Raw genomic sequence first — 22,361 nt, forward strand, 5'->3', positions numbered from 1 at the left:
GAAAAGGAGGAAGTGATCTGAAAGTACCTGGTGCTGCGTTAATGTGTGAGTCAGACACTTGTGAGGATACTGAGAGAGACAGACAGATCTAACAATAGACAGAGACAGAGAAAGACAGATATTGCACCGGTACCATGGGTCTTTATTTGGGCCACATATTAAATCAGAGGCAGATGTTCATTCCCTTTGACCAAACCACATCAGCTGTCATTCCCGTTGTTTCCCCCAGCCTCCCCAATTATTCCTCAAAAAGCACGAACCAAAACCAACTATCAGTAAACATGCAGACTCCTCAAAGTCCGTAAATGTCAAGCTATTCGGACGACAAGCCAGCCAGCCTCTGTTTGTATATCTGGGAAACCCCTCTCTGGTTCTGAAGCAAGGGAGAAGTGTTATTATGGTTTACCGTGCCAGCAGTTCTCCCTCATCATGAAACAAACCCACCAGCCTGTCAAACAACTGCTGCCTTCTCAAGGAAGCACATTGTCATTTTGCTCTGTTGCTTATGGTCAAATGGTGGTACCACAGAGTCAGTTTGTGAATTAACAATGAAAGTGGACAAAATACAAATGTTGCTTTGTGATCCATAGCGAGCTGTGAATATGCAGCAAAGAAGGTCTGGAGGATATTTACATAATGTGCTCTTGAAGTGATCAAACATTTGCAGCTTAGAAATGTGTCAGTCTAAACTAAGGGAAGTGTGCGTCAACCGGACTCACATATATTTGGCAGTAGCCTGAAGCCGTTAGATTAGAGGTGAACCTACAACTCATGCAGCAAAACCTCCACAAATCCATTTCTACTTAAATTTTCATGGGAGATAGAAGTTGTTCCCTTTCATTACTTTGATTTGTCTTAGGCTGTATGAAAATGTAAAATTTTCTACGTGCTGCATATTTAGTTCTTGCTTGCCCTAATGGTGCCCAATCAGTTCCACCAGGTCTGTTCCAATGGGCTAGACGGCTTCTACCCTGATTACACTGAATTGTGGGTATTTCCTGCCTCTAAGCCTCGCATATGGATTGAGTAAGGCAGCGGCTGAGGGACTACCGTTTCTCTCCACTACATCTTCATTTCTTTCTCTCTTGCTTTTTTTTTTAAACGGAAAAGCAAAACACTTTTGTTTTTTCTGGCTCTGCTGTCAAAATACTGAGCTGGGCTTTGGCTCAGTGTCTGCTCGCATGTAGCCAAGGAAAATCCCATGAGACAAGTGTGGCTAAATGCAGTTTAATCCACATGATCACTATCCATCTGTACACTCAACCACACCTATGGCTGACCTGTTGCTATGAAGAAAAAACATTTTCATTGAATGTGCATTTCCCATTGTATAAGGGCAGGATGAATGCTTTACGATTCTAAGAAGTCTCTTCAATCTAAATAAAAAATGACAGCATCATGTAATGTAATGGAAGAAAATGTCATGATTTAACATGTAAGTAGCAATGTGCATATAAAAGCTTTTACAGCAAACATCTAGCCTCCTATTTTTCTATAAGTAAGCACTCTTAGCCTGACTATCAGTTATTGTATTATTACATAAAACCAGACATAAGCAAGACAAACCTGTCAGAAAGTGGTCTCAGGATAAAGGAATGAAGTGCCATAAAAGAAGCAGGCTGGCATGTCAGTGGAATCATATTATATGGAAGATGAGTGAATAAGGTCATTCTCAGGTTTTCCTTACAACATTTTTAACCTTCAAAAATCAGTTTTCTCAGATAACTCTGAAGTGAATAAAAAAAAAAAACCTCAATGATAAAAAAAAAGAAAAACTTTGGTAAAGTTAGCTGACGCCTGTATTTTTTTTTTTTTTTTTTTTACTTATCATCACTGAGTAAAAGGGGAAAAAGAGGTCTTGTGTTTGGTGCCAGCTTTCTTCATGACATATGAAAAAGCCTCCACACATACCAAATAACGGTCCTGAACAGTTTTGGAGGACCTCTCTGCACTGCAAATTTCCCATACTTTATGCAATCCCACTGGACTGAGGGTTCATAAGCTCTTTTTGTGGGAGGTTTTGGCATTTCATGCCGGTGCTTGTATGTTTGTATTAAACATTTTTTTGGAATGGGTGGCTCATTATTTTGCACTCTACTCTCAAACACTGGCCATACTTCCTCTCCAGTAGAACCGCTGATAGAGGACAGATTGGACTGAAGTTCTCATGGTTTTACATACCTGTAGGGATATTTGATTTGGCACCAGGATAGCTTTCACTTCGAGGCCATATACCTCTGAAGATACTGAGTATTTTGAAGTCTATTCTTGTTGCTTTTTAAAGTAAATTGATATTTTGTCAATATTGTAAATCCTCACATCCGAATTTACACTGAAAGTAAACCTCTTTGTTATGTAAATAGAAAATTTGAACAAATTTGACGAAACATTTTGAGTGGGGCTTGTGTGGAATAGTTATACAGAGTTATCAAATCAAATCAGCTGTTGGCTATCCAAATCTAAACCAAATTAAAAAAAATAAAAAACAATCAACCCAATAACACCCAAAACAGCCAGTGAGAAAAAACATTATTATTTTTAATTTAGAGGTCATACATTCACGCATGAGAAATACAGATACAACTTAAAATTGATACACGTCCTCGATACTACAAATTCTTCACCTTTGCTTTTGTTGTATCCTCAGCTTGTTTTGTTTTCCTGCTTCCTTCTCTGACTCACTGCTGTCCTGTGGCTAACAAAGGAGATAATATGACACCTACTAAATTACTGGTGTACAGATTGTGATTGATTGACTTGTTGTTGGTCTGTCATAGCCACTGGAATGCACGTTGTGTGAGAGGTGCCTCCAACAAACACACTGGAGCATACCTCCTCAGGTTACCTGCATGGTTGACACACCAGGTATTAGAAATCTCATTGGAAAAATAGAGGCAGGAGAAAGAAAACTGAATATTCGAACGAGAACACTGCCTCCTTCCTTTTTATGTATCAAAGAAAATATGTACTTGTCTCCAGGTGTGGGTTATTTCACTTTGCTTGTAATGGGAGAGGACACTAATACAAAACACCTGACCTCTAAATGAAATGGAGCATATAATGTAATAAAGTGCATTGTCTGATTGGTTATGGTAATTCTTCATTTAGCCACAATAACCTTAAACTCAGCCGCCTCAAATCCAGTAAAATCACCTAAAACAGATGTGGTTCTGAGTTTCCAGATAGATCTATGAAAAAAGTATCTCACTGCAGCCATGCCCCCAAATGTGGTCTTCAAATGTGTAGAAGTATCTTTATGCTGAGAAAGCATTGGTACCTTGTTATATTTTACTGTATAGCATAAATCACAAATTATAGAGGTGCTGAGAATAAAAAGCATCTGACATTTTTAGCGTGACAGTTCCGCAGTTCCCGGGTTTAAGTGGTGGTGGGAGCTTTGTGGCGCTAGGCCGAGATCTCCTCCTGTTAAGCGCACATCCTGTACGCTTTGTCCCCTGGCAGTGACCTGATCCAGCAGGAGGAAGCAACCAATCAGGAAGATATTAGATCAGCTCCGGGAAAAATTAATAAAATTCTCTCAAGTCTGCCTCACCTACTGTACTGAATCATGAGATTCAAACACAAGAGTAAAGGCGTGCACTTTCATCAGAGCGACTCCATTAAACTCCCCCCTCGCCAGGTTCAAATGATCTATGGGCATCATGATATGCTTGTGGAAGGTGTTGTGTTCCTTACAGCCAACGTCCAGACAAGGGTGGTCTGTGCAACAAGATCCTTTGACATCACAGAGAACATGAAAACATGAAACATAGTTATTGATCACAGAGTCTACACTAATCAAATATCACCCTGGTTTGTTTGAAGTTAAAAATGGTTACAGTGGGTGTTTACCGTTGCTCTTCAGAACCCTCCAGCCTCACCCCTCTTAAACATACACAGACAGAAGTGTTATTTGTATTGTTAAATTTACATTAAGTCCATTTTAATTGCATCAACTCACTAAACAGATCTTACAATAATGGGCCTGACAGAGAAAATTGCAATCATCTGTGAAGAGCCTGTGGCAGTGTAATGGACAAACCTGATTAATTTAATCTTGTTGCACTCCATTATGGCTGCACTTTATCATTTCAACAGATGGAGCACCAAGAAATTAAAAAATGCTCTCAAGGATATGTGGCACACTCAATCCACTTGCATCCCTTTATCTGAAGGTGTGTGGGCTGCTGTGCTGAAATGAAGGCTCAGCCTGGAACCTTTGGATGAGTGCATTTTCAAACCCAAATGTAATTATGTGAACAGTCAATTGATGCAACAAATTATCCAAATTGTCTTGTGATGTTTTGCTGAGGGCTGTTGAGGGATGTCCATCCAACCATTGTCCAATGAGTTGATACTATCAAAGAAACAGAACAACAATGGCCTTGCTCTATGAAGGCCATAAGCCAGAGTGCTGCATTCATTCAACTTTCATCTACTCTAAAAGTGACTGTTTTCACACAGAAACAGATTTTTTTTTCTGATGCGCTCCAGTGCAGTGTAAAGACAATTAAAACTGAAGATGCATTTCAAAAAAGAAGCTGCATCTGAGATCAACACATGGAAAGATCAAATCAATTATTACCAACTCTTTTTTTTTTTTTTTTTAAACACAAGTGACCTCTTGATCCAAAGCAATACTTCCTTTTGACCTCTCATCACAGGTCACATGTGTTGTGAGTAGTTTGAAAAAGTCAGCGGTCCTCTAACTGACCATTCAATTCGAAAAATGGGAAGAGAGTTGTATTTAATAATCTAAGAGTAAGGAAAAGTCTAAGAAATTAAATTTATTTTGTGATTCACAAGTTTAGATTCAGAGTTTCTTCTTCTCTACCTAAGAGATTTAAGGGCGGAAACCTCCAAATTAAAATATAAAATGTGTGTTATTATTATTATTATTTTAAAATATGTATGATCTTTCTGAATAAAACCCTCAAGAAGGAGCAGCTCTTGGACAGTTTAGAGACCCATAGGTGGCGCTGTAGATCACATCCACAGAGAGATGAAGCGATTTACTCTCAAGTACAACTCATCATGATATGATTTACAAGTAAAACCATGAAAAACATGACCACCACCTTAATTTCACTGGTGAATCCAGATTTTTTTTTTATTAATATTTTTCCGAAGTTTACCCATAATGGTGAATTGTGGAGATAATTGCAGAATAAATGTCAGACACAGTGAAGATCCTGTTGTTGTCTGTGATTCTCTAAACTTTCCCTTTGCCTCCATTTCCTCGCGCAAAATTTCACACCGGCTGGGGAGCACGCGCGCGCGGACGCGTTCGGATTTACCGCGTCAATTCGCTGAAAGCGTCGGACTGCGCCGGCCGAAGCGGAAACACTCAGCCCGTTTTGTCGGACGGCGTTTGGCTTTCCACGCCGCCTCCGCCGTCACTTTCTGTGTTTCCCTCCCCGGACAAGGCGGAGAGATGTAAACTTCATGATCTTGTTTTTTTTTGTTTGTTTGTTTGTTTGTTTTTTTTTTTTTGGAGATGGGAACTTGTTGCATGTTGTGACAGCGGTGACGCGCACACGGTGGTAAAAGGTAGGCGACGGTGACGAGGCCGTGTTAGCATTTTTCATTTTAGTTTACTAATTTCCCCCCCCCCAAGTTTTTGTTACTGCCTGTCACGGTTTCCACACTCTGAACACGCGTTTCCTATTTGTTTGACTTGTGTGGGGGAATTGACCGCGTAGCGTTGAGCCACTTCCAACATGGGCGGGGACAGCAGTCACTTTAAGTACGGCAGATAGCGCTCCATGAATCAGAGCTGCTGGATCAGCTGTGTCAGGCGGGCCGGTCTGCTGTGATAAATTAGCTGAAGCGCAGGAAACTGACTTTCACACAACAACAACAACAACAACAACAACAACAACAGTAAAGCGAATTCTGTTGCCTTTCCCTTTCCTCTGAAGTCTGGGCTTTGTTGCCCTCTGTGCTTTACCTCGCAAACTTCAGGGGAAAAAAAGTAAATTGTTATCCCAGAGTAATGAGTTAAAATTTGATTTCACTTGCGTTGTATTAAGTTACACGTATTGTCCCAGATCTCCCCTGTATTAAAAAAATAACATGCCTTCACTCCCAGAAAGGGGGCTATGCAGGTAGAGCAAGCTGCATTTATCAAAATATCGTTTGCCTTAACAGCAGTTGTACCTCAGTTTTACTCTCATTCATTTTGCCCCAGGCTGCAGTCATTTTTCTGTCTAATTATTTCTTTTTTACCGTGCACCGCATTTGACAGTGATGGATAACAGGTTAAAAATGGACATTTACTTCTCAGTTAGTGTATGTTGGATTGACTCAAGCATGCATGGTGTTCTTCCCTCAGACCAAAGGACCTTGGAAAGATTGTGTTCCCCTCTGCTTTTCCCATTCCAACGTGATACAGTTTGTCTTCATTTTCTTTTGACTTGCACTCATTTTCATGATATATAGCTTAAGCACATCATCAAGACAGAAGTGTAGATTATGTCAAAGTTATGCCATCATGATAACAATCTGGGTTGCAGAGGCAAGCCTTCCATTAGTCCAGTACTGAGTAAGCATCACACAGAACAAACTGTGTAAAGATGGTGATCCACTGATGGGGTGTTTTTCTTTTTCTTGCAGAACCAAATTGTTATATGTCAGTAGTCCTGTTTAAATGTCAATCCAAGAGGCTGTCATATTTATGCACCTGGTTAAATGTTGATTACTGCTGAGAATTTGGCTCATTTCTCATTAGTGCTCATGCTATAAGTGCATGGGTACATGGTTGCACAAACCATGTGGTGCTGCAATTAAACAGGTCCACAGGTGATGTTTGCTTTGTGTGTCTGTTCTCAGTGACCAACAGTACAATGCTCAAAAGATATTAACCACATAGGGCAGAAAATAGCAACAAATCTCATGTTTGAAAGGCTGCAAGTGGATGTTTGGCAGCGTTCATCTTCTAATGCTTCAATGTGCCTCATAGTCTAATTGACTCATCATCTGACTAGTTGACAGTTCCATGACCTTTGGTTTTCATATGCAGAAATATCCATTTTATGAATGAGAGAGGGGCATAGTCATAACCCACCACACCATAAATGGTGTATGTATTGTGACTTGGAGTCATCAAACTGTAAACCTCCTTTTTCTTTTTCGAAGGGTGATCTCACATGTTCTGAGTGATATATTTTATGGCTGTCTTTATTGACATTGTGGAACATCTTGTTTTGTTTTGACCTACTTTCTTTTTGCTGCAATGTGTGTTTTCAGTCATTGACCTGAGGTGGAACAGCTGTGGCCTCAAGATTTGAAAAGTGAATTCATTCACTTTTTAAAAGTGTGGTAGCTCAGCGGGTATACTGCAGTGTATCATGTCTGCAGCAATGAATAGAACAATTTTCATTCACATATGTACCAGATTCCCTACTGTACTGTACATGTGCTTCACGTTTTCTTTAAGACTTGACTTCAGAGGAAAGTTCTCCAGTCTGTTCTCTTTACTTTTGAAGTTACATGCTCCTCCAATTACTGGGGCCATGCAGTCTCCCCTATGGTGTCCTTGGACAGCTCTTGGAGTGCCTGAAAATGTTGCGGACCATTAATTCTGGATTGTCTTCATCTGTTTGCATAATTTTCCCTCTATAACCATTTTCCTCCTGCATTTTCACAGTCTGTGCTCTCAGGTTTATTTTTCTCTTTTATAAATGTTTGGGTCTTCAAGAGATTTCAGTTTTATATTATTTTTCAATACCACCGACAGCTGTTAAAATTTTACATCAGTCTGTTTTATGGCATACAGCCTTTCAGCTGTGTACTGTACACAGTCTCAGCTTTACAGCCTTTGTGCTGATGTTGCCTATTGAAACACATCACCTGGCAGCAGATAGGTTTACAGCTATGTTCCACGTTGTTTTCTGTTTTCTTATTGAACTAGATAAAAATGTATAAAATCCTCAACACAGCTGACTAGTTAATAAATAGAAAATCGATTTTATGTCTTAAAAAAAGAAAAAGAAAAATTTTAGTTTTTTTTTTTTTTTTTTTTTTTAAGAACCTTGTGCGTTTTCTAGGCTTTTCAGTTAGACTAATTTGCTGTCACGCAGGAGGTTGTTTTTGCAACTCAGGCAGACTCCAGAAATTAATTTATCCAAATAACCAAGTCCTCCAGGGCCATGGAGGTTGGGACACTGAAATGGCCCTGGTAGGCAAAGCTTCCTTTTGAAGTCTGGAATGTTTTGGCTGACTTAGTGCAGGCGACTGGAGTGGAAGGATCATTTTCACTGACCCATGGGATTTTTAACCATTTTCATATACTGAGAACAAAACAAAGTGAGGAAAATGCCTGAGCTGATTTGCATCGACTTTGCTATCAAAAAAGGAGGCGAAAAATGAAGTGAAGCTGATTTAGGGGAAATGTTGGTTTGTTGTTTTTTTTTTTTTTTTTTTTTGTCCCCCCCCTCACATTTGTGGAATATGTTGCTCATGACATCAAATCAGTGATAAGCACTAAAAGACTGATATGAGATCATAACATATGCTGATATCATATTGCCATTTACCCAAAACTACCCAAACTGTCCCTATTAGGATTTGTATTTGGCAAGAAAAAGGAAAATAAAAACAACCACCCACCATTCATATAATAAAAATCCCCTTTATGAATTAATTTGAAGTGCTCATTATACTTTGATTGCATACATGGCATCATTAAGCACACCATATATATATATATATATATATATGTATATATATATATATATATATATATATATATATATATATATATATATATATATATATATATGTATATATATATATATATATGTATATATATATATATATATATATATATATGTGTGTGTCTGTGTATAAATTATATTACTATATTATTATAAAATTTTTTTACATCTAAATGCTATGCTTTTATTAAACAATCCCAAGGAAAGGGAAGTGCAGGAAACCAGGCCATCTTGAGTAACGGGCGCTTGAGTTTCCAGCGTAATAAATAATTCACAGGTCTTGTGTGATGAGCTGCTGAGGACAGAAATCCCTAATGACAGCTTTTTATAACCTATGACTCAGCTGGCCATTATGCTTCTGACATCCCTACACAGACCACATCCCCTCTGCATTCTCAGTGCTCACTCTTTTCTCACTCCGCACTGCTTTACCCACTGCGCCGACAAGTTGGAGTTATATTACAACCTACTATATGCAATCATTTAATGAAAGACATGAAAAACATGTTCAAATTTAATCATCAAATATTAAATGTATACTTTTGGTATAACCTTGCTTGCTTAAAGATGATTTACTATTTATAAATTTTTTTAAATCACATTTTTCATACAGATGCCATTTTATTTTTCAACTTTTTCAAATGCGATGTGGTAAATTACGCAATTAATAAATGACACCAAATTTCTTTGCATAATGTTTTACAGCTTTAGTATGGAACTGCTAGATTTATACAATTAATTCAGTTTCTCACTCCTCTTTCTTTCCTCTTTGTCAGTCAAAAAAAAAACCTTTTGCATTAAAGCATTCAAAAGTTTCTCCTTTATAATGTGTGTTCTTACAGACCTGGCATAGTTTAATTCAAGTTATTGATTTCAGTTTGTCGTTTCCTCCATTAGATCCACGTGGGAGGGATTGGACTAACATAGCGCTTGTTGCTTCCACTGAATGTGTGAGGTAAGAAGACTGAATAATTGAGTTTCTTCAGTCTGCTCCAGGCCTGTGACAGATCAAGTGTTGTAGTGTTTGATTGGCATAATGGCACAATACCCCCCCAGGTAAGGTCATTCCGAGCAACATCTGGGTCTATCATGCATTATGCAACTCCCTGTATGAAAGGCACAGCCTCATATGGTAATGGTTGATATCATTATTGTTATCATTTCCAAAGCCCAGCTCTCACTAAGAATAGGTGGTTAATTTTAGATGCAAAAAAGATCCAATTACTCAGGCCTCGGCTTGTGGTTGTCCCCTGAGTTAGTGCAAGGAAATAAATCTGGTGGCCTTGATTAAGTACCTGACAATAGAGTTAGCACAGCACTAGTGGTTTATAGTAATACAGCGGACATGGGCAATTAGGCCCACCAAGTAATTTACAGTAGTGCTTGCAGGTGGTGACCTGGTATGAGCTGTAGACCACCTCAGTAACAAATTGGATCGTATAGGCAAGCAGAGTCGCAGCTCTGTAGGACTTCCAAATAAAGCACAGCAATCAAAGATTATAAAAAGCTTGGCATGCATATTTCAAATTTGCTATGATTTTTTTAGTGACGGGAAAAACATATGGCACTGGGTTTTTCACACGTAATTTTCTGCAGAATGAAAGATCACTTTTATATGTTGTTGATCTTTTTACGTCAGCGTGGACCGGTCTCCTCTCACTGCTACCTATTAATTATGAAATACTGTAGGGCTTGCCCATTTCTTTTTACTACTTCTTCCTGCTGAACTTGGTGTGAAAGACTGCTGTTCTTAAATAGGTGTATAAAAGTAAGAGTGGGGAAAGTTCCCCCTGCACCCTGTCTCTCCAGCATTATGTCATCAGAGTCAAAAAGGCACAGCTGAAGAAAAATAGCTTGTTTCACACATGATAGACACCTTCACACATGGAGCAAATGGAGTGGGGTCTGTGGCTACCACTCTTTACTGGAGGAGGACGGACAGTGACTGCCTTGACAAGAAATACATAAATTCTTTCAGACAGAGAGTTATCATTCTTGAATTCACCTAATGTACCATTTATTTGTACTATTTTCTGCAGTCATCCATATATTAGAGTGTCTATACAGTTGTATAAAGAGCGTTTGATGGTTTCTAGGGTGTTTCAGTCAAGTCTGCTAGATTAAGACATTTATCATTGCCATCCACTCTGTGTAACTATGAAGAAAAACACTGCCCTCTTCTGCCTGTCGGCCTGCCTGTCTGTCTGTCTGGTCACCCACAAATTGAAACATTACTTTAAGATTTTCTCTAGTTTATGGTGTGGAGACTGGCATTCTGCATCTGTAGCTTATGAGACTCATGTACAGGTCAGCCATTGGCTTACAGAATAGCAGGACCCATGGAATAACTCTGACCGCCTTGATCCCTACTGTCAGCACATTGGCCTTAGTGTGAGCTGATTTCATCAAGGCCACCACAGTACGGTGGTTGCCCTGGTCCCCATGGCAGACCACTGCTGGGCTGGTTTTTCTCAGCAAGCCTGTTTCGTTTAACAGGGACAAGTCCTCTGCAGCCAGTGCAAATGATGGGTGTTTCACTCAACTTCATCACATACAAAAAGTGTGTTGAATGGTATGTTATAAATTAAATAATTTAAATAAATTGATGTCTACTTCAGTGAATACATTGCTGCATGACAGTGGAAGTAGTTCCATCTATTTTCATTCCACAACAAACACCCTGCAAATAGGGAGAAATGCTAATTGGCACAACGTCCAATGATGGAAGCAGCACCACACCAGCAACAGCTGTGTGTGGTTCTTCCGTACTTGCACAGCTATTTTAGAGCTCTTATTTAAAAGACATACACTGTATATCTGTGCTCCACCAACTATTAAGCTTTTTCCCTTGACACAGAAAGGATTAGTTTTGGTGAACACAGCTATTAGTGCTTTGACCCTCTGTCAAGACTAATAACTGAAAAAGTTTTAATTTGTAAATCCTGTTTCCTGCTTGGATGATGCATTTTCTTGGTAAATCACAAGTACTCAGGACAAATATCACAAGAAACTCCCGTTTTGTTTTTTTACATTTGTTTTAACACTCATTCTTCATTTTAAACAAGAAACCAATACTTGAATAAGCCTACACTAATGAGTGTGTAAGTTCCATTCACTCAATAAGGAAATGTTCTCTGGGTTATTTCAACAGATGCACGTCCAAACTCCTTGCTGGCCTACTGGAACAATATTTAACATTGCTGCTACTGATGTTTAATCTCTCATTAGCCTTTAGGTGACATGAAATAGCATCAGCCTCAATCGTACATTGGCCAATCAGAGGCAGATTGAGTGACAGGCACAGGACAGCACATCCCTTATGTAAACCCTTCCTCTACCAACACGAAATTAGAGTGGCTGTTGCTACACTCTGCCGCCTCCTGTTTCTACACGAATGAGAAAGTAAGCACTCCGGTTCAGAAGTTCACATTTTGGATGATTGCCGGAACTACTTAAGGCCAATGACGTTTTTCAGAGGAACAGGTGGTCAGAGTGACATAATTCTGGCTCACTGTTAAGACCCTTAGAAACTAGGCCCTGTTGCTCTACCAGAAGGGTTATTACTCTGTCAATATGTATAAGTACCAGATTATCTGACTTGTTACTAATGTAAAGTGATAACAATGGAAAGGCAAAATTAAGATGCTGACAAGGACACTTCTTTGCAGCTGCTTATATACTTAGAAAATATGCCCACAAATGCACAAATAACATACATGTGCACCCATCTTTGTCATGTCTCAAGGCTTGGCTGAGAAAGCTATTTATTCTCATACACTGTTAACTACTGGCACGTATGCTTTAAAGTGGAATGCCACTCAGAATGCAGAAAATATATTTAGTTCTCGCCAACAGACAGCAAAAGGCACCAGTGGGTCTAGCCCCTGTGTGAGAACAGTTATTTCTGTCACAGTATGGACTTTCAATTACTGTAATCTGCTGTTTAACTTCAAGAATATCAGGGCTGATTATCAATTCATAGACATCTGATGTGACACCCACAGCACACATTATAAATGCCCCATTAATTAATTTTGACATTAAAAATAATTAATTTTATCTTTTAATGTTGAAGATACCAAACAAGGGTTTTAGTGTGGGACAATATCAAAACGATTGAGAAATGAATCATGCCGTATCCTTGTGTAATTGTTACATATTGTACGTCACATATGAAAACAAAGAATCAGACAATATCATGGCCTTTGGTTTAATAAGAGCACAGTAACTGTTTTACAGATATGAGTTAATATGAGTTTCTTTAAGCCTGTTAATAAGTAGGTGCTTATGGGTAGTGGAAATACCCCACAGCTGCAGTCTGGCTGTTGCTTCATATATGATCCTCCTGTCAGACCATCAGAAAACACTCACACTTCACTACCATTCAAATTTAATCGCAATTACAGCCATCCACGCGTCCAGCAAAAATACACAGTTCACAATAGATTCATGGATAGTTAGCTTTTTCTCACAATTTGATTTAGATTAAACATTATTGGCCACCCATTTGATCTAACAATGGAAATGAAAGCTATATGATGTAGAGATTTATTTTCTTCATCATTTAATCATTTAAATTATTGATATTGATAAGTCACATATCCCAGGTAACAAGACATATTCAACATGGTTTTATTTGGGGACCCTGTGAGGTCTGTGCTTGTATTTGGTGAAGGTTTTATCTAAAGCCGGGCACATCTAATTGCAAAGCCATGTGATTCAACAGGGATGAACTGAGAACAATGCCCAGATAAGTGAATTACTTACCTGGTAGAAACAGACAGGGACTGTTGCCTGAAGCTAGGCAACTGGCAGGGACACTGTTTGTATTAGGAAACAGTTGAACAGCTCCTGCAAACAAACCTTATCCGGTTTAATTGGTGCATAATTCTTACAAAGTTGTCATATATGCCTCTTTCTCCTGCCATAGACAAACAGTAGGGGTTATGTTAATGGATATTGAGTAGCTAAGTGGAGGTTTTGTTAGAGGGCAAAGAAGTTGTTGCAAACATACTATGTAAACTTGTATAAAGACTGAATCCTTAGTTTATTGTAGTATTTTTTTTCTCTTGTAGCAAAGTTTTTGTTGTAGTGTCCTAGATTGTATCGTATTATTGCAATATATTTATAAAATTTTAAATAAATGTCTGAATTGCAAAATTGTAGATCAGTAACTCAGTTACTGTAAGTCAGCCAGCAACCACAAGAACCTACAATTGTGAAGTTGGCGGAGTGTCCATAAAATGTTACAATTTGATTGCTCATTAGTCCGAATATGGATATGAAAGAAAATGATGTTTCACTGCCTTATTGCAATCGAGTTAGCCAATAGAACAGAAATAAAAGCAAAAGTCAAATTGTAAAAATCTCTTTTAAATTAAAGTTTTATTTCAGTCTACCCTCTGTCTTGTCTAAAACCTCAATTAATACGAAAACTCTTTACAAGTTAATTACATCTACTTTGCAATTTGGAGTGTATGGAGACATAGCCACTGAGGAAATATAGAAATATATATATAGAAATTTCAAGGAGGTAAAATGGCCCTCACATGACATAAAGTTAATAATCCTTAGTGTGGAAGCACTGAATTGAATTGAATTGCTGGAGAACACAAATCAAACTCTTAATGTCAAAGTTAAAAGCATAGATGGATAATGTGATACTCATCATAGCTGCTCTAATGTATCAGACTTTTACCCCTTTAATTGACAGACTAAATTTCACACAGATATTGGTATTTTTAGGGAAATTGTGGGCTAACTAAGCTGAAGCATGTTTAGTGAACAGTATTCCAAACAAACAGATTTTTTTTTTAAAGAAAATCTTACATTTGCAATATATCCTCTACTATGTGTCCTCATCTAGAGAAAATTGTCTAGTTTTACTAAAATAATAACGATTGATTTCTTAGACATGTCTCTGCTGCCATGAGTGAACCTTCTCCTCATTCTCAAACTTTTTAAATGTCCTAGAGGAGTTCTTGTTTGAGTCCCAAACCTACTGAGATCTCTAATGAAGGCTTTACCTTCCAGGCAAGCATATTTCTCCAAATGACAGTAATTTACATATGATGTATTTAGAGAAGACGAGGGCAGGCTAATTCTATTTAGAGATTTTCCTTTGTTTTAGGAGTCATTAGCAGCTAGCTCAAATCTAATTTTTACAATTTCATCAGGCCATCTTGGAAAGCCTCTGTGAGCTCATCAGAGAGGAGCATTTATTGCTAAGTGTTCTCTATTGCATTAGCACACAATAAAGCGGCCAGGGACTGCTACAGACGTTTATGTGGAATCCAGTTAACACTCCGCCAATTCGTTTTTTATTGGGACACAATCAATTTTTATTCATTTTAAAGCCAGAATGCTTTCTTTCATTGTGTGCCTACCCCAGCTTATTATACCCTAAACTAATTACTCAGTTGTTTTCACAAAATGCTAATGTTTATGTTAAAGATTTCCTCTTTGAAATGCAGGCCTGACATGCATACATAATGTGAGTCTTTGTACATTTTAATGTGGATCTGTCACACATGTTTTTCGTTATTTAGCACTTCATATTTAATTTTAAGTAGTATAATTTCTTTCACTTAACACTCGTCAGACCCAGTACTTGGTTCAACTCTGGTCCTTGAGCATAATTATCGGGCCCTTATTTTGAAATGCAACAAAACTTTTGGCATGTTTTGAAAATGTGTTGCAGGGAGAGGGATATCATGTGAATGCCTCGGTTTGTGATATGCACAAAGCTACTTAATAAAGCTCAAATGATGGATTGATTATGGTGTGAAAACAAGATCAAATGAACTCACAAGGATCTCTTAAATTAAAACATTAATAACATTTATCAATATTTTTGACCAAAACAGCTTTCATCTAAAGACACACAGGCCTGGCTGTGAAAAAATAAAGATCAACACATTCTCTTGAATCTGTTTTTGTTATGCATCATTTTGTGTAATTCTAAGAGGGAAATGTTTTTAGGAGCTGGTGGTTTTGACTGACATGGATGGTGGTAAGAATGTAAGCCAGCACAAAGCTTTTGAAATATTGAATTTTTGAACTTCAATGGAGCAACTAAACATAATGACTGGCTTTTGGATTTATATGGTTTATTTTACATTACCACCATAAGAATTTACTGCAGGGAAATGGCAATACTACTTTGCTCATGACATATCCAGTGTGCAATGATTTACAATTAAAGAGGAAAAGAAGAGCTAATCAAATATCTTTTTAATAGTTTGTGGCATTGTTTTGTCCACTACATTTGAGATTTTTGTTATTATTATTATCATATTTTATTGCAGTCAAAGCTTTAAGATGCTATTCATTTTAGTGCTTATGTGAAGAGCAAAGAACCTGATCTGTGGGTGGCAGAAAACCAGCTTAAGTCATCTTAATGTGAGCTAGATGTGTGCATCCTCTCTGTGGTGTGATAATTAGAGTGCTTAAGTGCTCCTGGAGACAGCACAAACTCAGATACTCTCTTCCTCTTCAGCCCCTCCTCTCATTCGCCAAGAAGGTCTTTAATGGCTACTATTCGACTCTGATATCGTTTGTTGTTTGGTATCGGATGTACCTTGTACCCTTCCCCATTTAAACAGAAATACATTTGACCTGAAATGTAATGTCTGCAAAAGGCAACAAGTCTTTTTTGTTCTTCATCCAACACCCCCATCTTTCCCATCAGTCGAATGCTCAGGCATTTTCCACTTGACATTGAATATGACAAAATGACAAAGAATATCCAAAGCTACATCCGCAGATAAAAGTCAGTGGCATGGTTCAGTGTACAGTAGATGTGGATGTTCTTGCATTTGTGTGTGTTTTTTGTTTGTGTAATACAAATATTTTTCTGTTTCATTTTTGGGATATATTGCAGTGGACTTTGGAATGCCCTCAACACATTTATAAGATGGCACGTTATCCTTGATCTGTCCTTACTGAGTGGGATCTATTAAATAATGTATGGGCTCTTGTGCATTACCAGTGCATTCCCCTGTCTTGACCCATTAGAGGAGCAGGGCTTGGGGCCCTAGTGGCTCCAGGCCCTCAGAGGTCCTTGGGCTTTCATTTAATTAAGTTATCCTATAATGAAAACTCCCCTAATGAGATTAATTTTAATTATTTATTAGGAGCTGATTCAAGGGAGAGGTTGCATCAATAATGCATGAATGGGCTAAACATTTTTCAATTCATCACCTTTTCCTTTTGTTAAAGGTGCAATTTATTAAGTGCTCTGCAGTTGCCAGAGGTGATGGCGGTGGAGATATGGACAACCACCCCCAGAGGTCAGTCAGAAAGGGTGCTGGAGCACTTGACTGTCACTTGATAATGTACATTATGGTGATAAGTTTAATATCCACTGCTTTTGTCATTAATTCATTAATTGTTCTTTCCACAAGATTTGTCCACGAAGCTTGATGCCATCTTTAATAATACCTAAAGGCATAGATATAATCAAAATTATGACTGTAATTCTCTGCTGATGTTTCTATCCCTCCATCAGGTTGGCATGTTGAGTCCCCCTGTGTAAGCACATTAGAAGGCTTTGGTGGCTGGCCAACAGAATAAAGGAAGATTGTCGACTGTCACACAGTGTGAAACTGTAATTAGCTGTCATGGAAGTGTGTTTATTTGAGTTCCCAGGCAGCAGAGATAGTGGTATGGTTGAGATCTGTAAGCCGATATGTTGTTTAAAAACAATTACTTTCTTTGATTTGAATGAGCACATTTCACGTCTTGGGAACTTTTCTTTCAGTGGACAGAAACATATGGGCAGGGGGAGCATCAGCAGTGGCATAGGGCAGGAGACAAGAATGTCATTGGGATGGTGAGCCGAGTACATTTATCAGGCCTTCATCAATAGTTGATTAATAATTCAGGTAGAGTTTGGGGCTTCTTTAGGACAGGGTTTCAGCTAGCTTGTAATTTTGTAAATTGCATAGTCATCATGCACTGGATGGGCCGGGCTTCTCTGAGAGTCACAGCTGTGAATGCAGGTTGGCCTACAGGATTTTTGTCATAGGTACAGCTAGAGTTTAATCCACGAGTGGTAGCATTATTTTTAGGTGTCCACAACAAATGCAGTAAGGATTAAAGGGCTTCATTTTCTTTGCAATAAAAATACATTTGGCAGCGCCTCGCTTGTGAACAAACAATGTATTCTGATGCACATAAAGAAATTGAAGCAGGCATGGAACAAGATATGAACTTAAATGGTTGTTAAAGAAATCTAATACATTTCAAACTTAGTTCTCTGAACACAATTGTAGCCAGAGGAAATACACTGCTTTCCACTTTAGCTTGGCTACAGAATTAACAATATTGCCAAAGTCAAAATGGTATTCAATATTCAGATAACGGCTTTTTGTTACACCATCAGTCCTGTCCTTTGACGGAGCGACTTCCCCTGCGGCCATTTCTTTCTATTGTAAGTTGTTCAGGGTGCCTTGGCGCAGGTGCAGCATTAGTAAAACAGTCTGTATCCAGTGAATGAGCAAACCCCTCAATTACCCCAAGCCAGCCCTCTGATAATTCCCTTTCAACAAAATGGGCCCTCTAATTGCCCCGACCGGTATTACCAGTTCCAAAAGTGCCCTATTCTTCCACATTGTTTCCTTGGCAACTGGAAGTTTTTGTGACCTATAAAAGTTGCAACTTCTGTAACCGATACGAGACGAAGCGGTTGTTTGTTTCCATGGCAGGCTACTGAGCTATTTATAGGTTTGTTTCGCTGGTACTAGTAGGTGCAGAAAGCATTGCAAACTATTTTGTCCATTTATTTCGAAGAATTAAATTCACTGTTGTTTTTGACAGACTGAAAGTCAACCAGAACATTGATTGGCTGATTTTTGAACCCTAACCCTAACCACATTTCCCACCAAAAAAATAAATAAAATGAAAGAAGACAGAAGTAGATCCTTGTAACAAAATATAATGCTTATTTTGGAGTCAGAGGCAATGCCCCGGATGACCAGACATTCTCTGTTGTGGTTTTGTTTGTGTTTTTAGATAAAGAAATGCAGAGCTGCTGGTACTGATGATTTAAATGCTCATCATCAGATGTCCCAGACTGGTCACTAGATCGTACCTCACTGTGTGTATCTCGACTAAAAGGTTAATCAAAGAATTCACCATATTTAAGTGATAATTTATCTCTGATTCACAGGTATATTTATTATCAAAGGTTTCAATTACAGAGTTCATGAAGGGATCTCCCTTAAGGCAGTTGGCAGCTGTAGCCAATTTAACTCCAGTTTCAAAATTGGTGTCTTACTTTAAGCTTTACTCACCATCTTTACAAACCAGACATAGTATATCTCTGATACACAGATATTAGCGCAATGCTTTTAAGCTGCTGATGATTTTCCCTAAAATGTTTTCAAAGTTAAGATCTTGATTTGTAAGCATTTCCAAATGAAAGAAATAAAAATTTTACTGTAAGCATAGCTGACCAAATGGAGACACAGTAAGACAGGTTTTAGTGTACAGATATGATTAAAGAATGCTGTGCAACAGATAGAATAAGATGGACTTTTAAAAGAGGTGATATATCAATAGGAATCCATTTAGTTTATGGACTAGATACATTACCTTGACAATCAATCAATCATTTCTGTCTTTAAAGCTCTTTAATGCGCATAGATATAACCTGTCAATACTTTTTCTGCTTCCATGCCGGGTCTTAACACCACCGTTGTTATTACATGTCTGCCATTGTCTCTTATTTCCCCCCTGAAATTCAACTTTTGATGTACAGCCTACCTTGTGATAGCTGTTAGATTCAAGGAGTGCTGCTTTAAAAAGAAATACAACTCTACAATTGATATGTGTTTTGTGCTTTGGCAAAACAAGTTTAAATAACATAAATTGGCTTAAAAAATTTAAGTGGTGTAACATCTCTGCCTTTTAAATTCTGACCTTTTTGTTGAGCATTTTTTTCATTTATTTTTTGTTGTTATTGCCATCATTAATCTTTCACCATAAAAGTAGTGTTAACTCGAGCATAAGATCACATCCAAAAACTGAGGAACGCTTTATATGTACACCAATATGGAGAATAAAGAGCAAGATAACAGGAAAATATGAGACTGTAAGAAGTTCCAGCTACATGAGATAAAACATATTTTCACACAGTACAAAGGGAGAGTGTGCTGTAAGGAGTGCATTACAAATTCCATTTCCTCATAGAGGAAGTCACCTTTTAACAGGGCCACTGCTGTTCCGAACACATCAAGAGGAAACAAACAGAGGAAAGTTGGCATATCATCGAGTCCAGTCGGTTCTATTGATGTCTTACACAAAGATATGCTTGTCCAAATGAACTGCATTAGGAAGTCAGAGATTTCAAGAAAGTGGACTAACATTACAGTGCAACTAGCTCGACAGAGAATTGATGTTCACTTCCAATGAATTCCTGAATGCTTTGTTACTTTTTCTCTGGTTTAGGACCGACTGTAAGTGGTTTCCTCACTTGGATTATGCAGGCTTTAATTTTTCAAATGTAAAGTAACTTGGACAGCTCTTCCTGGTCACTGGATATTGATAGTGCAGCAGTAGTACTCTAGTAAAAACAATAAATGAAAGGCTGTCTCCCTCAGTCATGACATCTGCAGCAACAAGTACCAGACACATGCACAGAAGTTGCCACGAGGTACTTTGGACTAAGGAATTTGCATATACATCGGCACTTTTCTGACTTAGACTTAAAGTGTGATTATACCATTGGTTATTTTGGGACCTCACATGCTTCATATCTGTCTGACACCAGCATGAATGGAGGTATCCACTACTTTGGAAAGCTGCTAATACTTCACACTGTTCTCAGGGCTGTGAAAAATTGTGCTGCTCAGCAAGTTTCCCGCTGTTCTATAAAATGAGTGACATTTGGTGCCTAGATAATCTGGGCTACATCTTTTTTTAAGTGCCCATGCACAAGGTGGCTTGGTAGACAGATAAGCCCAGCTGTTAAACCCCAGGAGTTAAAAAATACTGAAAACTGGTGTCCAATGGCAGTGCCCATTCATCACTGCAAATACCCCTGCTGTGTTCGCTTGCACTTGCTTTTCAGAGAACAAATGTGGATGTAGGTTAAATATAAGTTCTTTTCCGGTCTAGTTTTATTTATGTAGGGTAGATAGCTGATTGGTAATACCCCTGGCTTAAATAGCCTTGTCTGTGCTCTTGTATCATCCCTTGGCAAAAACAGAACCATAACTTGAATGCTGTCAGAGAGACAAACCACTGGCTTGCACAGGACTGCCTCTTTTGTAACTGTATTTAGTCACTAAGCAAAATGGCATGGACCCAATCTGAGTGGCTTTCATCCATCCAATTCAAACAGACGTTTGACCCCAGACATTTGCCTAATGTGTTTTTGTTATGTGGACTCCTGGCTTCACAAATGTCACAGTGGCTGGACAAGTGGGGTTTCGGTTAGTGACTCAGGGGGTTGGGAGGAACATGGAGTCAGCCAGAGGGGGTGGGGTTGCATTGCAGTAGTTATGTCTATAACCTCTGCATTTTGTGCTCTAGCCCACTGGGAGTTGGTGGTGTGTTGACCATAAGTTCTCCATGATGGCCACCACTCCAATCCACCCCCATGGGCCAGATCCACTGGAACCCAGCGGATCAGTCGCCTGGCCTCAGTGTTCTGCTGACCTGGGCCCAACTGCCAGGCAGCTGTGCAGGGGATGGGGAGTGCCACATTTCTGGCCGCCTGCGTTGCACAAGTCAGAAACCAGCTCCAGACAGTTGGAGCAGTCATGACAAATGCTGCCATAAGAGGGGTGCTGAAAATTTATTACCAAACATATTGGCATTTTAGGGTGCAGCTAATTTTGATTTGGTGGCATTACTGGTGGAGGTTCTGACATAAAAGCTAAATACAAGACTAGCAGTGGTAGAAAAGTTATCTTGTGCCATCTTCTTATTTACTTTCAAAGGAGAGGGCACGCAGAAGATTTGCTTCAACTTTAAGATGATTTTTTGAAATGTGAGACAGAAGTAGTCTACTTGAGGTTTCAGAGGAGAAAGGCAAATAAGAGCAGCATCATATAGTGTGGCTGATGCATACAACGTGAAAACTCATCATTTTGTTGGAAATTGGTGGAGTTCTAATTTAAAATTTGTAAAGTCCATACGTTGCATCAAAAAAGACCCATATAAATAGCTGATTATTTTTATTTAACTGAAATGTGGTCTGTGTAGCAAATGAAATAATTTACATAATTTCCTCATGTCTCCTCAGTCAATAAAAACGCTACCACAAATCTTTTACCTACTAATAGTAGAAAAGAAACCCCTCTTACTGAACTACAGTGTTTAGGTCACATAACTAGTTATATCTTTAAAGTCTACAACATTTATTCCAAATGCATTTCAATATTTCATCACTCTGCAAAATTTAAAACATGTACCAGTAACAGCTTAGCAAGTCATTTGGACCTCCACTCAGGTGTAAAGATTTAGACATTATCTATATTTCAAGTGAAGTCGACCTAAAATAAATGCATATTGAGTCGAGTATAAGGAAAGTTAAATCACACATTGATATCTGTGGTGAGGTTTTAAGGAAGACATGAGTCTCCATACATATGAAACAAACCATATTTAAGTGACTTATTATACCTAATTTACTCG

At 38.5% G+C, this 22,361-nt stretch overlaps 1 protein-coding gene across 1 annotated transcript in view; it reads left to right on the plus strand.

Annotated features, from left to right (window-relative positions):
* Positions 1-9,633: 9,633 nt before the first annotated feature.
* The window catches only part of eya1 (EYA transcriptional coactivator and phosphatase 1), a 54,820-nt gene continuing 42,092 nt past the window's right edge, over positions 9,634-22,361 (plus strand). Inside the window, exon 1 of the mRNA XM_029528982.1 lies at positions 9,634-9,672. The gene's annotated coding sequence lies outside the window, so the exon portion shown is untranslated. The remainder of the gene's footprint in view (positions 9,673-22,361) is intronic.

The sequence above is a fragment of the Echeneis naucrates genome, chromosome 20 (assembly GCF_900963305.1).
Source record: "Echeneis naucrates chromosome 20, fEcheNa1.1, whole genome shotgun sequence".
Taxonomy (NCBI): domain Eukaryota; kingdom Metazoa; phylum Chordata; class Actinopteri; order Carangiformes; family Echeneidae; genus Echeneis; species Echeneis naucrates.